The following is a 14,194-nucleotide window of genomic DNA, read 5'->3' on the forward strand; positions in this document are numbered from 1 at the left end:
ACGTTTGTTTTGTTTTTTATATTAAGCGCTACGCTGAGCCGAAATAGGGAGTAAAAACACTAATCAGATCAGGTTTGCGATTGGCTAATTGGCAAGCCGTAGCCTAGTGGTTAAGGCACGGGACTGGTAATCCAAAGGTCGCTGGTTCAAGCCCCACCACTGCTAGGTTGCTGCTGTTGGGCCCTTGAGCGAGGCCCTTAACCCTCGGTTGCTCAGACTGTATACTGTAACTGTAATGTAATACTGTAACCGTAAAAATGTAATTCGATTTACCCCAAGCTCCGCCCTTGTTACCCAGACACGCCCGTCACGTCAAAATCAAGACACGCCCACTGCCTACTCATGTCTCTCCATGTCTCTTCCACAACCCTCCGATCGGACTGGACCGTCCAGACACAGGGCTGGGTCACCTGACCGCTCAGCCGACCTATCACAGCATGGAATTTTGCACTCTGCCGTGCGAGCCGCCCCCCCCGGGTCGCGGATCCCAGATCCGCGCCCGCCGGGCCGCTCCTACCGACAGTTCCGATCACACAGCAAGAATGTTCTCGGGTCACGATAAACAAACAAACAACAAACAGCGAAGCTCGGTGTCGTCGTCGTCGTGCTCATCGTCATCGCGCTCGGTCTGATCATTTATTTATATTTTTTATTTTGACCCTCTGGTCCGAGGAACCGCAGCTACTTTAGTCCTGTATCAGGTTTAGTCTTTAGCTAGTCTTAAAGAGAATCTTCCTGCACTGTCCAGCGTCACGCACCGCCCAGCCAGCCGCGGGACCGACGCACCGGTGTACAGACGCCGCCCACGACCACTCAGCAACCACTAGAAGGATGAAGGTGAAGGATGCACTCCGAACACGCACCGGTCCGAACGCTGCGACCGAACCTTGTCAAGATGCGGAAAAGTGCTAATATAAAAAAGTGCTCAGTTGTCGGCCGTTTTAAAGCCGGGTTGTACTTGCTACCTGAGTATTACGTATACATAATACCAGGGTTCTTCAAAATCATCATCACATGAAAACCTTCTTCCCCTTAAAGCTTCTCTGAGCGTCCAAAAAGGTGGAAATCAGATGGAGCTAAATCCGGACCATAAGCGTCTCTCAGACGAGCGATTACTCCTCCTCCCAACCTCACCGCTTATAACTGAAATATATTGAAGATCCCTCAGATTTTAAATCAAAACGTTGGACGTTTAGGTAGCTTCCTTGCTAAATGTTCTCCTGCGATTAAAACCACTTTATCATCATAATAAATAACATGATTTAATTATAGTTATAATATAATAAAAGTAGCAAGCTGCTGAACGGACGTGGCTATTTAACATCACGTACAGTCGATGGATCCTGAAACTAATTCCCACTGAGAAGTGTTTTGATTTTTATAGATGAATATATCTATAAACGAGGAGATTTTCCACTTGCACACACTGCAATAGTTCGTTTTTACGCAGGCCTGGTGGTATCTACTACGTTTCGAGCATAGTGCGCATACCAGTATGTGCTCACATTGTTTAATTCCAATTCTTATGCCGTTCAGTGGAATTTTCTGACAACGGGCAGTCCTCCAGATGTGTCTGGACCCTCGAGCAGTCCTGTCGTATTGCATAGCTCAAAAATCAAATCAGAGTATAAACACAGTAAGCTCAAAAATCGTCGACATTGATAATCATCAACTCTGAGATCTTCAGCTCTTAAGCTCTCCAGTTCAGATCCCAGGCAGTCCTGTCGACCTGAGCAGGCAAACGAACAGGCACGATTGGCTGCGCCCGAGGGAGGGAAGCTCAGATGGGTTGTGACCTCTGCACTCGTGGTGGGATGTTTGCGGAGGTTCAAAGATGTAATCAGGGACAAAGCACGGGGGCAAAGCACTAATAGTGATGTCACAATCAGGTCAGGTTTGCAATTGGCCAGTTTGTTGGCCATTTAACCTAAGCTCCACCCTTGTTACCCAGACACGCCCACTGCCTACTCATGTCTCTCCATGTCTCTTCCACGACCCTCGGATCGGACTGGAGCGTCCAGACACAGAACTGGGTCACCTGACCGCTCATCTGACCTATCACAGCATGGAATCTTGCACTCTGCCGTGCGAGCCATGCGGATAGATCTTTTTGTTCTTTTGTCTGTTCTTAAGTACGTAAATATTTTAAAGCAAGTACGATCCGGCTTGGCGAGCACGGTTAACAGTCTGTGGATGAAGCGCACACTCGTTATGCTGCGTTCACAAGGACGTTTCTGGCTTCCGTCGGAAAACGCATTAGAATATGTGTCGAAGTTTTTCCTCACGTGATCAGTTTGGGATACGCCGAGTTCACGAACAGATCTTCACCACGAACGGTTCCTAAAGTCACGGTTCCTGAAGTCCCGTCCACACCGTCCTGATTCGGATTTTAGCTAACTTTGTACCACGTGGCAGAGCGTAAATCTTCATGCATCGCCGCGAACGTGTGCACTGGTCTGCCGACGTGTGGTTACTTTAAATCAAGGACAAAAACGCGACTTCCATGGACGCGGAACGTGATCGCAGCTTCAGCCATATTAACGTTGTCCGGGTGAAGGAAAATCGAGACGTCCTTCCAGGCGGATCTCACGATAACGTCACGGATCCCTAAGCTGGACTTCTAAACCTCCAAACCTGAAAGACTTCATGGTTCTGTTCTCATTTCCTTTTCTCGGTGCTGCCGACACGATCGTGGCACTTTAATCTCGTGTTTAAATCATTATAAAAAACAACGGAAGGATTAACGAGTGAAACAAAAAGAACCGACGTGAGGACGATTGCGTCCGCGGGTTTTAGGGTGTTGGAAGTGTAAATTCAGGGGGTTCCATCTCTTCCTCTCCTTCTTTAAGGACGGTGGCGTGTGCTGCAGCCTGGCACGTGTGGGCGTTCGTGTTATCCATGTAGAAATAAGAGAAAAACGAGCACGAGCGCATTAGTGACCAAATAATGTTAGCATTAATATAACGAAAGGCTGCTGGGAATTTAGGACGGTGACAGGGATTTGGAGGAGGCATCAGGCTTCGAGTGTGTGTGTGTGTGTGCGTGTATGAGTGTGTGTGTGTGTTGCGTATTCGATGTTTTCTGTCCTTCACGTGGCTGCATTTAAGTATATTTCACCGTCGCATTTAAATATCGTCAGTTAGTGTATATAGTTTACAGAAAAGGCTCTATACGTAAAATAAAGTATTTAATGTAGAATTCTATATCAGAACAGATCTAAACAAAAAGAGAATATATTTACGTAGATTCCTCAGTGCTTTCATTTCCCTGTGAGCTTTTTAACACGTACTTTATTTGCACCGATGCTTTTTCAGCTCTCTCGTATTTAGTGTTTTATCCTGAACGACCTCGTGCTGTTGTGTTTGATTCTGTTTCATTTTTCTATTTTATTTGCATATATTAGAAAAAAAAAACATTTATATATATAAATATAAATATATTGAGAAAAAATATAAATGAGAAGGTTAAGGGGACAAAAAAGTGCATTTAAACGCCTTGGAAAGTAAACGGAAGGAATGGAGCTGCAGTCACACCAGCTTTTTGTGGGCAAATTGGCTCTGCATGGTTGTAAGCGGTCCTGATGGTTCTGCGCTCTAGCGGTGGTTTCTGAAATGCCTGTAAAATCAGAAACAGAAAAAAGTTTTAACTTTATTCGTTTATATTATCGAGACCCAAACAATCCAACGTTCTGCAGTCAGTCACGAAGCTGCATTAATTTTACGTTAAAACTTACTGTTGACGAACCATAGCAGATCTGATCCTGATTGGTTCTTGAATTTGAACCTTCAAAAGTCAGACGTCAATCCCAATTGGTTCTTAATTCAGACGTAAATCCTGATTGGCTCAATTCAGACGTCAATCCTGATTGGTTCTTAATTCAGACATAAATCCTGATTGGCTCAATTCAGACATCAATCCTGATTGGTTCTTGAATCAGAACCTTCATAAGTCAGACGTCAATCCTGATTGGTTCTTGAATCAGAACCTTTATAAGTCAGACATCAATCCTGATTGGTTCTTGAATCAAAACCTTTATAAGTCAGACGTCAATCCTGATTGGTTCTTGAATCAAAACCTTTATAAGTCAGACGTCAATCCTGATTGGTTCTTGAATCAGAACCTTTATAAGTCAGACGTCAATCCTGATTGGTTCTTGAATCAGAACCTTCATAATTCAGACGTTAATCCTGATTGATTCTTAATTCAGACGTCAATCCTGATTGGTTCTTAATTCAGACGTTAATCCTGATTGGTTCTTGAATCAGAACTTTCAAAAGTCAGACGTAAATCCTGAGGGACCTTCCCTCCCTCAGATACGGCCACATGATGCCAGCTATGCTCGAACACTCCATAATGTTGCGCTAAAGCGGTTCACCACTCCGCCTCTGAGCGTCCTTCATTTTAATAATTCTGTTTGGAGAAGAAGAAGAGGGACGCGACCCATTTGCATTCATACTCATATAGATCTGTCATCTGTGAACAGTGAAGCAGCTGTAACAGTAAATGTTCTGGGTCTCGATCCGATAAACCGCCGATCCGTTTACCTTATTCTCAGCAGAGCTTTCACACGCGGTGCCGACCTGCAAAATTTTATTTAGCATCAGGGTAAAGACGAAGGAAACACAGATTTCTGGTGCGATTGCATCTTTACGGCTGGTGGAGTGAAATAATAATGCTGGGAGGAGCAGCTCAGCTTCTGAATGTAGTTTTATTCTGTCTCACCAGCGCAGCTCAGAGACGATCACCGCAAAACCTTATCAACCCGCCAACGATTTACAGACGAGTCGGAGAGGAATGCACCAAAAAAAAAACTAAACAGTAGGAATGTTGAGTATAATCTGTGCTTTATGAATCGCTCGTTTAGCTTTTCAACTCGAGGTAGCATGAGATGAGATGAGATGAGATGTAGCTCTAAAACGAGACGTGGTTGTGGGTGTTTTATTTACCGGGGAGGGTGTGTGTGTAAGCGTGTGTGTGTGTGTAAGCGTGTGTGTGTGTGTGTGTGTAAGCGTGTGTGTGTGTAAGCGCGTGTGTGTGTAAGCGTGTGTGTGTGTGTTTTTGTATTACGTAACGTCACTGTCCACAGACGGAGAGAAAGGGTTCGGACGGACTTACAGTTCACGTTACTATAGAAGGTGTTGGGTTCTGAATTATAGAAAAGCTCATCGGTGTGGAAACGCTTTCGTCTTGTTTTTATTTGTTATAAGAAACAAAAAAAAAGGTGCAAAATGAAGTTCACTTCCTGTCTGATGTCGACCTGTTAGGGAGTAGAGGAACAGTGGTTCTGCACACATTTAAAGGAACGAGTTTGTTCAGATTTTCCACGGATCAGCCGGGACGTGTCCACAAGTCCAGTTTGGTTTGTAATAATGTGACACTAATGAAAACAATCTCAAATGTTTTTAAATATTTGAAGTCTGGTTCGTGCTTCACTACTAAAATATATAAGTTAATATATAAGTTATATAGCCTGGTTCACCATGGCAGATCATTCTGGTCCTCGTGCACCTCCCGACCCTTCCTTAGACGTAGCCGATCATAGCACCACTGAGATAAAAAAAATAATAAATAAATAAAAGTCCAGACAGGTTGTCAGTCCATCATTGACACTGGCATTTATCCAGACGCTTTTATACAGTTTTTAAGCAATTGAGGATTAAGAGCCTTGCTCAAGGGCCCAACAGTGAACCAGCAACCTTCTGCTTACTAGTCCAGTACCTTAACCACTAGTCTACAACTGCCCATTACAGGTCACACTTATGGTAAACACACACACACATACTTAGGCTAATTAAGTAGCTCCAGTTAACCTGACTGCCTTCTTTAGATCTACACAAACACAGGGAGAACATGCAAACTCCACACAGAACGGACTCGTAATCAAAACCTGGTCCTTTTCGCTGTGAGGCGACAGCTTTACCCACCAGACACACATTCAATAATCAACTTTAAAAAGTCATCCCAGTATTAATGAGAATGAAATTGTCATTATCTTTTTTATGATGTTTATTTTCTCCTCGAAGCTCCACTCGCAGCCACTCGCACCTCTTTACTAACAATTCATTCAGAGGTGAGAGACTTTACCAAGCCGCCTCAGTCGTGCCCTTGTTTCAGAAATCTGGACGCTCGTGCAGACGATCCTAAACTTCTAAACGTCGTTTCTGTCCGAATTCACTCATTTAAATGCGATACAGAAATGATTCTGACTAAATCAGACGTCCATTCATCGTAATTAATAAATAATCATTAAACCCAAACACTACAACTAAACACACCTACTGAAAACGAAACACTAAGACAATCTAAAAAGCCTCTGACAGACACTAAACACTAATGAAAGCTGAAGTACGGAGAGTAAAGATGTTCAGTAGCCGCTGTAGCCTCAGAACTGTACCAGAGGATGCGAGGCATGGTTGGATTTGGTGCAGGAGGTTTAGAATCCGTGTGGCACGCACCACGATTAACACACCAAGGAACTGACGCCTGGGTGCCAGCATGTTTCTGATTTCCATAAAAGTGGTCTTCAAATCCCTAAATCTGTTTAAAAAGCTTTAACATATACCAGATTTTATTATATAATATTAATAATAACAATAATAATAATACATTTCCTTCACTGATTCAACCTGGGTGCAGGGGACGGGATTCGACCATCACACGGCTTTAACCATGCACACACACCAATCTGTTTTCTGTTGGGTTCTTGAGTGTTGGGCGCTTGAGCACCTGAGGGGGCCCTTTACAATAGTTGACCCTTCACTCTGACCCCAGCCTTCGAACAACCCGAGATATGAGGAAAAAGCGTTTCATTGTACATTTACATTTTCAGCATTTTAGCAGATGCTTTGATCCAAAGCGACTTACAGTACAGTGACGGTATACTGTCTAAGCAATTGAGGGTTAAGGGCCATGCTCAAGGGTCCAACAGTGACAACCTAGCAGTGGTGAGGACCTTTTGATCGCTGCTCCAGTACCTTAACCACTAGGATACAACTGCCCCAGTTGTACTGTACACATGTTCTATTCTAATCTGCATGTTCTGGTGGGTATAAGGATCCTCACCATCCAAGCTTCTTTGCTACACCGACACTACAAGCTGTCCCATTGTGCCCTCCTATAATGGCAAAAAGAAACCTAAACTGAAATACTAAACTAGACCAGGTTAGAGGTCACGTAGCAAGAACGAACCAGACTTCAGACACTGAACGTCCCGGCTGATGGATCACATCTGGCGCGAGATAAAAAATGCTAAACATTTCATCTCTCCAGAGTTAATCCTTTAATGTGTGAGCGTTTAATCTCCCTCCACCAGCGGGTGGAGAACAAGCTAAATCTGTGCACTCTGAACACCCTGTGAAAGACTAAAGGGCGTCGGAGCAGCGCCGGTTCGACACCGACCTGTGCGCAACTGGGAATCGTGGTCGAAACGCACAGCGTCTGCACGCGGCCCGCGTCGCTCCGGCGCCGCCCGGGTGCTCAAACGCTCGACTTACGGTTTGCTTCTCGAAAACGAACCTTTAAACTCAAACGTGGTGCCACCTTCAACCCTGCAGCTAGCGTCCGAGGCCGCGATGGACGCCCGCGCCCGTTTGATTCGCGTGCACAGGGGTCGGAAAGTCCGACGGAGAAAAAGCAAACGGCTGAAGCCTTAAAGACGCGCCGACGCACGGACGTATCGGGTCGCGTTGATTAAATAAGCTGATCTGTTGTAAAGCAAATCCATTGCGAGTCATTCCCACCGAGTGTGAGCGTGTCTCAGACACACACACTCTCTAAGCTACTGCCTCTAGGACGTCTGTTTTGCTTCTAATCAAAAATAAATGGACATTTTTATGCTGTTACTTTGTTTAAAACAAATGGAAATTGGACTGTTTGGAAAGTTACGTAACTAAATTAAGGTCCGACAAATAAATATGAAACATCAGCAATCTCTGTAAATGTACTGAATTTGTTACTCTTTGCTAGTAACATCTGAAATAAAAAAGTTTAAAAATAACTTGTATTCTGATCATTTAAACTTTCTCTACAACTCATGTGTTTCAGCCACAACAATTACTAACAGGTGTAATAAATCCATCATACAGTATAAAGGAAAACGATCAGCCATAACATTAAAACCACCTCCTTGTTTCTACACTCACTGTCCATTTTATCAGCTCCACTTACCATATAGAAGCACTTTGTAGTTCTACAATTACTGACTGTAGTCCATCTGTTTCTCTACATGCTTTGTTTGCCCCCTTTCATGCTGTTCTTCAATGGTCAGGACCACCACAGGACCCCCACAGAGCAGGTATTATTTAGGTGGTGGATGATTCTCAGCACTGCAGTGACACTGACATGGTGGTGGTGTGTTAGTGTGTGTTGTGCTGGTATGAGGATCAGACACAGCAGCGCTGCTGGAGTTTTTAAACACCGTGTCCACTCACTGTCCACTCTATTAGACACTCCTACCTAGTCGGTCCACCTTGTAGATGTAAAGTCAGAGACGATCGCTCATCTATTGCTGCTGTTTGAGTCGCTCATCTTCTAGACCTTCATCAGTGGTCACAGGACGCTGCCCACGGGGCGCTGTTGGATGGATGTTTTTGGTTGGTGGACTATTCTCAGTCCAGCAGTGACAGTGAGGTGTTTAAAAACTCCAGCAGCGCTGCTGTGTCTGATCCATTCATACCAGCACAACACACACTAACTGGACATCCAACAAGCTCTTGGTCAGGCCATGAATATGAAATGGCTGCATTTTGCTTGGTTGTTGCCCTTCTAATAAAACAAACGTATAATCATGTAATAATGCACAGACAAAACTGGGTAAATTATGAGTGCCAGGTTGCCACTGTTGGGCCCTTGAGCAAGGCCCTTAACCCTCAATTGCTTGGACTATATACTGTAAGTCGCTTCGGATAAAAGCGTCTGCTAAATACTGAAAATGTAAATGAGTGCAGTGCCCAGCTCTTCCCTTTGATCTCACACTGAACAAGATGGCTGCCCACCAAGCTTGGCACGGCGATCTGGAGGGCACAGACGGCGGGCACTGTGAGCCTCGATCACAGCAGATGAGAGGAAACAGAGACGAGGTGGAAGGTGGAGGAAATGATACGTATCCTGCACACTGTACAGTCAATCCACGTGTTTTTAAAAGGTGGAAGGAAAGCTGAAAGAAAAAAACAGGTAAAACCTTCGTAGGTTGGCACCTATGCCAACTTTTGTGCTGTTGTGCCACCCTAACGTGGTCTGGATAGCTGGATGTGAACGCGTGGCACACACTGATGCTCCGCTATAGGAAAAACCTGCTCTGGCACTGGTATGTGGTTCTGCTCCTTCTGTGCCATCGTACGTGTGTGTGCGCGCATGTGTGTGGAGGTCAGAGTACGTTTGACCTCTCTCAGTCCCTGCTGTCCGATTAATCCCCTCCAGCAGCTTATCGTACAGCGAGCCCCCCCCCCCGGACAGTTCTCGGACCTTCATCAGAAATAATCGTCCACGCCGGCAGAATCTAAGCAGGTCAGATCTGAAAGACGTAAGCGGCGGTCAGAACTCGGAGCCAGAAACTCGTACAGATACAAACGTGGGTGAAACACGAGCGACGGATCAAGAGGAATGTGTTTCTAGCTCAGAAGGAAACAATAATGCAAACACACGTCAAGTCAAGTCAAATTTATTTTTATAGTGCTTTTTACAATAGACATTGTCTCAAAGCAACTTTACAAATCCAGGACCAACAGATACAAAAACCCCTGTTGAGCAAACCGAGGGCGACAGTGGCAGGAAAAACTCCTTTAAAATTACAGGAAGAAACCTTGAGAGGAACCAGACTCAGCAGGGACCCATCCTTCTTGGGTGGTCTGGAGGAAACTTTAAATGAATAAGATTTACACAGATCATACAAACACAGAATTAAAATGAACTAAAAGTTATAACTAGCAATAATAAATAAATAAATAATAATAGAGTTATTATTCAGTCCAGTCTGTAATAAAGTCTGTAGTGAGTTCTTGACATTCTTGGTGCAAACACGCCAGGTTTCGTTACATCCGGCAAGAGAAGCATTGTTGGCACAGCAGTCTCGACTTCATTCCTTAACCTCGGGTGGGTAAACAGGTTTCCGTCAGAACCACCTCGGGGTTAAACAACAGACACTGTAGTTAAAAATGTAAAATGTTGAGAAAAATATCAGTTTTACAGAGAGTAGCTTTAGACTCCGGCAGCCCTAATTATTACAGCAAAACTAAAAGGGAGAGCGAGCAGGTAACAAGGTCATGAAGGCTTTCACAGGACATCAGCGCCCATCTCCCCCACCATCATCAAACCCGAGTGATCGGACAGGAGAGGCAGAACGACAGCAACCCAACATCCCTGATCACCACAAGTTTCTATGACCAAGAACCCCCAACCCCCTGCGTTTTTGTCTATACTAATCAAAAGCCTGAGAAAATAAATATGTTTTTAGTCTAGACTTAAACATTGAGACTGTGTCCGAATCCCGAACAGAGGCAGGAAGATTATTCCAAAGTTGTGGAGCTTTGTAAGAAAACACACCTACCTACCATACAGAACAAACACACACCTGATGTATTAACACTGCTCTGGATTACTTAGAACACCCGACCCGAGGCATTGATGTAGAAACCTGTCCAACATCCTCCATTTATCTGGGAAGGCTTTCTGTAAGATTTTGGACTGTACCTAAGGGGATTTGTGCCTATCCAGTAAAACAAGCATTTGTGAGGTCAGGCACTGATGCTGGATGTGTCGTCCTGGCTTGCCATCAATTTTTCAAGGGCACAGTTAGTTCAGTGAAGATCTAAATGGGTTCCAGCCCCTCACCCAGTGCTGAAAGGCGTCTGGGTGGTCGATTTGAACCCAGGGAACGTGTTGGCAGTGCCGAGGCCGATATAAAGAACCATGTTCACAGGTAATTGAGTATATCTAAATAGAGACAATGCAAAAACAGGATTCCTCAAGCAAGCCCACCAGTGCTGAAATCTCAAGCTCTCAAATTCCAGTCTCAGCTCTGCCTACACAGACACGACCAGCTTTGCACGTGTTCTATCAATTTACATTTACATTTTTGGCATTTAGTAGACGCTTTTATCCAAAGCGACTTACAGTACTGTAACAGCATATTGTCTAAGCAATTAAGGGTTAAGGGCCTTGCTCAAGGGCCCAACAGTGGCAGCCTGGCAGTGGTGGGGCTTAAACCAGCAACCTTTTGATTACTAACCCAGTACCTTAACCGCTAGGCTACAACTTCCCTTAATGGTTGCAACAGGGTTTCTCGTCGCCTCATGGATGATCATGGATGGCAGTGTGAGGCTTTCCACCCCTGGCAGGTGAAAAGAAGTGATCTGCAGCTGCACCTGTCTCAGCCTCGGCCCTCCTCGATCAGGGGTGGGTGTGGCAGCAGTGGCAAGAAAGAAATAAGCCCCGATTGGCCACTGAAAGGGGTAAAAAAAAAGGGGAAAAGACAGTAAAACAGTCATGGACAATTTTTGTATCTCCAATTTACCTGACTGCGGGAGGAAACCCACACAGACATAGGGAGAACATGCAAACTCTACACAGAAAGGACCCGGACTGCCCCACCTGGGGATCGAACCCAGGATATTCTTGCTGTAAGGGGGCAGTACTACCCACCGAGCCACAGCTGAAAGTGGCAGGTGCGGTTAAACAAACAGCAGTGCGCCCCCTAGTGTACGTGCTGGTTTATATATAGACAGAACTGAGCTTTAAATGGGTTCCAGCATGAAGAGTTAAATTGTTTGGCTTTGATTCATATTTAAAGTGACGCGCACACATTTCTTGAACCCAAACCTTGAATTATTCAGCACTCAGAGGACGAGAGACGGATTTATCCAGGTCTCGAATCGAGGACTGCAGAAAAAACCCAGTTACAATCCGAGCCAGGAACCCGAACACTGAGCAGATCTGTGGACGCGATGCCAAACTCAAGCTGTCCATCAGATGGTGAATCCTGGGCACCCTGCTTCCATCCTGGAAACCACATGGAGGTTCCACCTCAGGATGAGAGATGAGCAGATGGAGATACAGCAAGAGAAAAGCTGTGATCTCCAGGGAGGGGAACTAAACAAGTGGAGAAGAGAGAGAGCCATGAGAGATGTGCGGCCTTCATAATGTAGAAAAATAAAAACACCATCATGTTTTTATCATCATTAATGGTCATTTAGGATTGATTTTAAGATTCTTTTACTTATTCTCAATCCACAGTTCCTCAGTGACGTGGTTATTAGGTACGTCAGGCGGCGAGGTGGCTCAGTGGGTAGCACTGTCACCTCACAGCAAGGTCCTGGATTCGATGCCCATGTGGAGCAGTCTGGGTCCTTTCTGTGTGGTGTTTGCATGTTCTCCTCGTATCTGTGTGGCTTTCCTCCAGGAGCTCCGGTTTCCTCCCAGTCCAAAGACGTGCAAGTGAGGTGAACTGGAGATCTGTCCTGTCATGAATGTAACCAAGTGTTTAAAACATGATGTTACAGTCCTAACAAATAAATAAATTAGGTACCCGTCAAGAGCCTTCAGATCGGCCCACGGGAACATGCTGGTCGTACCGGTCACTCTAATGTATGGAACAATGGAGCTCCCTTCCTGATGACCTGATGACTCTTGGTGACCTTGGCATATTTAAGAGGAGGCTTAATACCCACCTGTTTTGATTAGCTTTTAATTCATTTATTTACCTTTATTTTTTATTTTATATTTTGTTTGTGCATTTTCTCCCTTTTAGCGCTTCCAATTGCCCGATTGCGTCATGCTTCCTCTCCACCAATGCCGATACCCGCTCTGATTGAGGAGAACGAAGCTAACCCACGCCCCCTCCGACATGTGGGCAGCAGCCGTATGCATCTTATCACCTACACTTTTGACGAGTGCAGTGCAGATCAGCACTGTGTACGGAGAGACACACCCTGAGAGCACTCTTTTCTCATCTCTGCGCAGGCGCCATCAATCAGCGATCAGTGATTGCATTAGTTATGAGAGAGAGACACTATCCGGCTTAATCCCACCCATATCTGAAAAACAGGCCAATCATTGTTCATGTGGCTCAGCCTAGCCGGCAGGCAGAATTTACCTTTATTTTAACATGTGCACCTCCACGGTAATATCTGAGAGTCCTGATACAAGTTTCTTTACAAGTATTTATGTACAAACTTTCTGGTGCTTCCCTAATGTGGCCCTAAAACAAGTGACTTAATAAAAACGTTCATGTTGACCTGCGGTGTGGATTGGAGTCCGGTCCAGGGTGTTTTCCTACTTGCAGCCAATGTTTCGGGCTAGATCCAGACCCACTGCGACCCTGACTGAGGAGAATTGTCCTTGTACTTCTATTATAAGAGAGTTTCACGTTTCCCCTTCTGACTGTTTGTGCTCCATCTTGTGTGCAGTGGTGCTGAAGGCTGGAGTTGATTTAGCAGAGAACATCCTCCCATCTAGTGGCCAAAATCAGCAAGAGCTTCTCCAGTCCACTGTCATCCAAAATACCTGCAGGTCTACAAACCTCAGAAACTAAAGAGATGTTAAAACAGGAGCTGAAATGTTAATAAAATAAAAACAGTGATTATTAAATCACATTTGATCTTGATCTGTCAAACGGAGATCCAGGGACCCCTGGGGGTCAGTGACACGGTGTTGGTGGGTCTGCAGTTTACAGGTCTTTATTGTTGTGTATATTCAGTTTCTGTATCTGTACTGTTATCTGTTCGCTGTTCTTTGCTTCGTTTTTTGTTATTTCGCATTTGAATGTTTTATAGTGTGTACTATTATTGTATCTTCGTATTATGCTACTGGGGCTTTAGTTTCCTTCGGGATCAATACAGTATCTACCTACCTACCTGCCTGTCTGTCTGTCTGTCTACCTGTCTGTCTATATGTCTGTCTGTCTGCCTATCTATCTATCTATCTATCTATCTATCTATCTATCTATCTATCTATCTATCTATCTATCTATCTATCTATCTATATGTCTGTCTATTTATCTGTCTGTCTGTCTGTCTGTCTGTCTGTCTGTCTGTCTGTCTGTCTGTCTACCTACCTGTCTGTCTGTCTGTCTGTCTGTCTGTATATGTCTGTCTGTCTGTCTATTCATCTGTTTGTCTATCTATCTATCTATCTGTCTGTCTGTCTGTCTGTCTGTCCATCTGTTTGTCTATCTATCTATCTATCTATCTATCTATCTATC

Source organism: Trichomycterus rosablanca, chromosome 21 (genome assembly GCF_030014385.1).
Source record: "Trichomycterus rosablanca isolate fTriRos1 chromosome 21, fTriRos1.hap1, whole genome shotgun sequence".
NCBI classification, from domain to species: domain Eukaryota; kingdom Metazoa; phylum Chordata; class Actinopteri; order Siluriformes; family Trichomycteridae; genus Trichomycterus; species Trichomycterus rosablanca.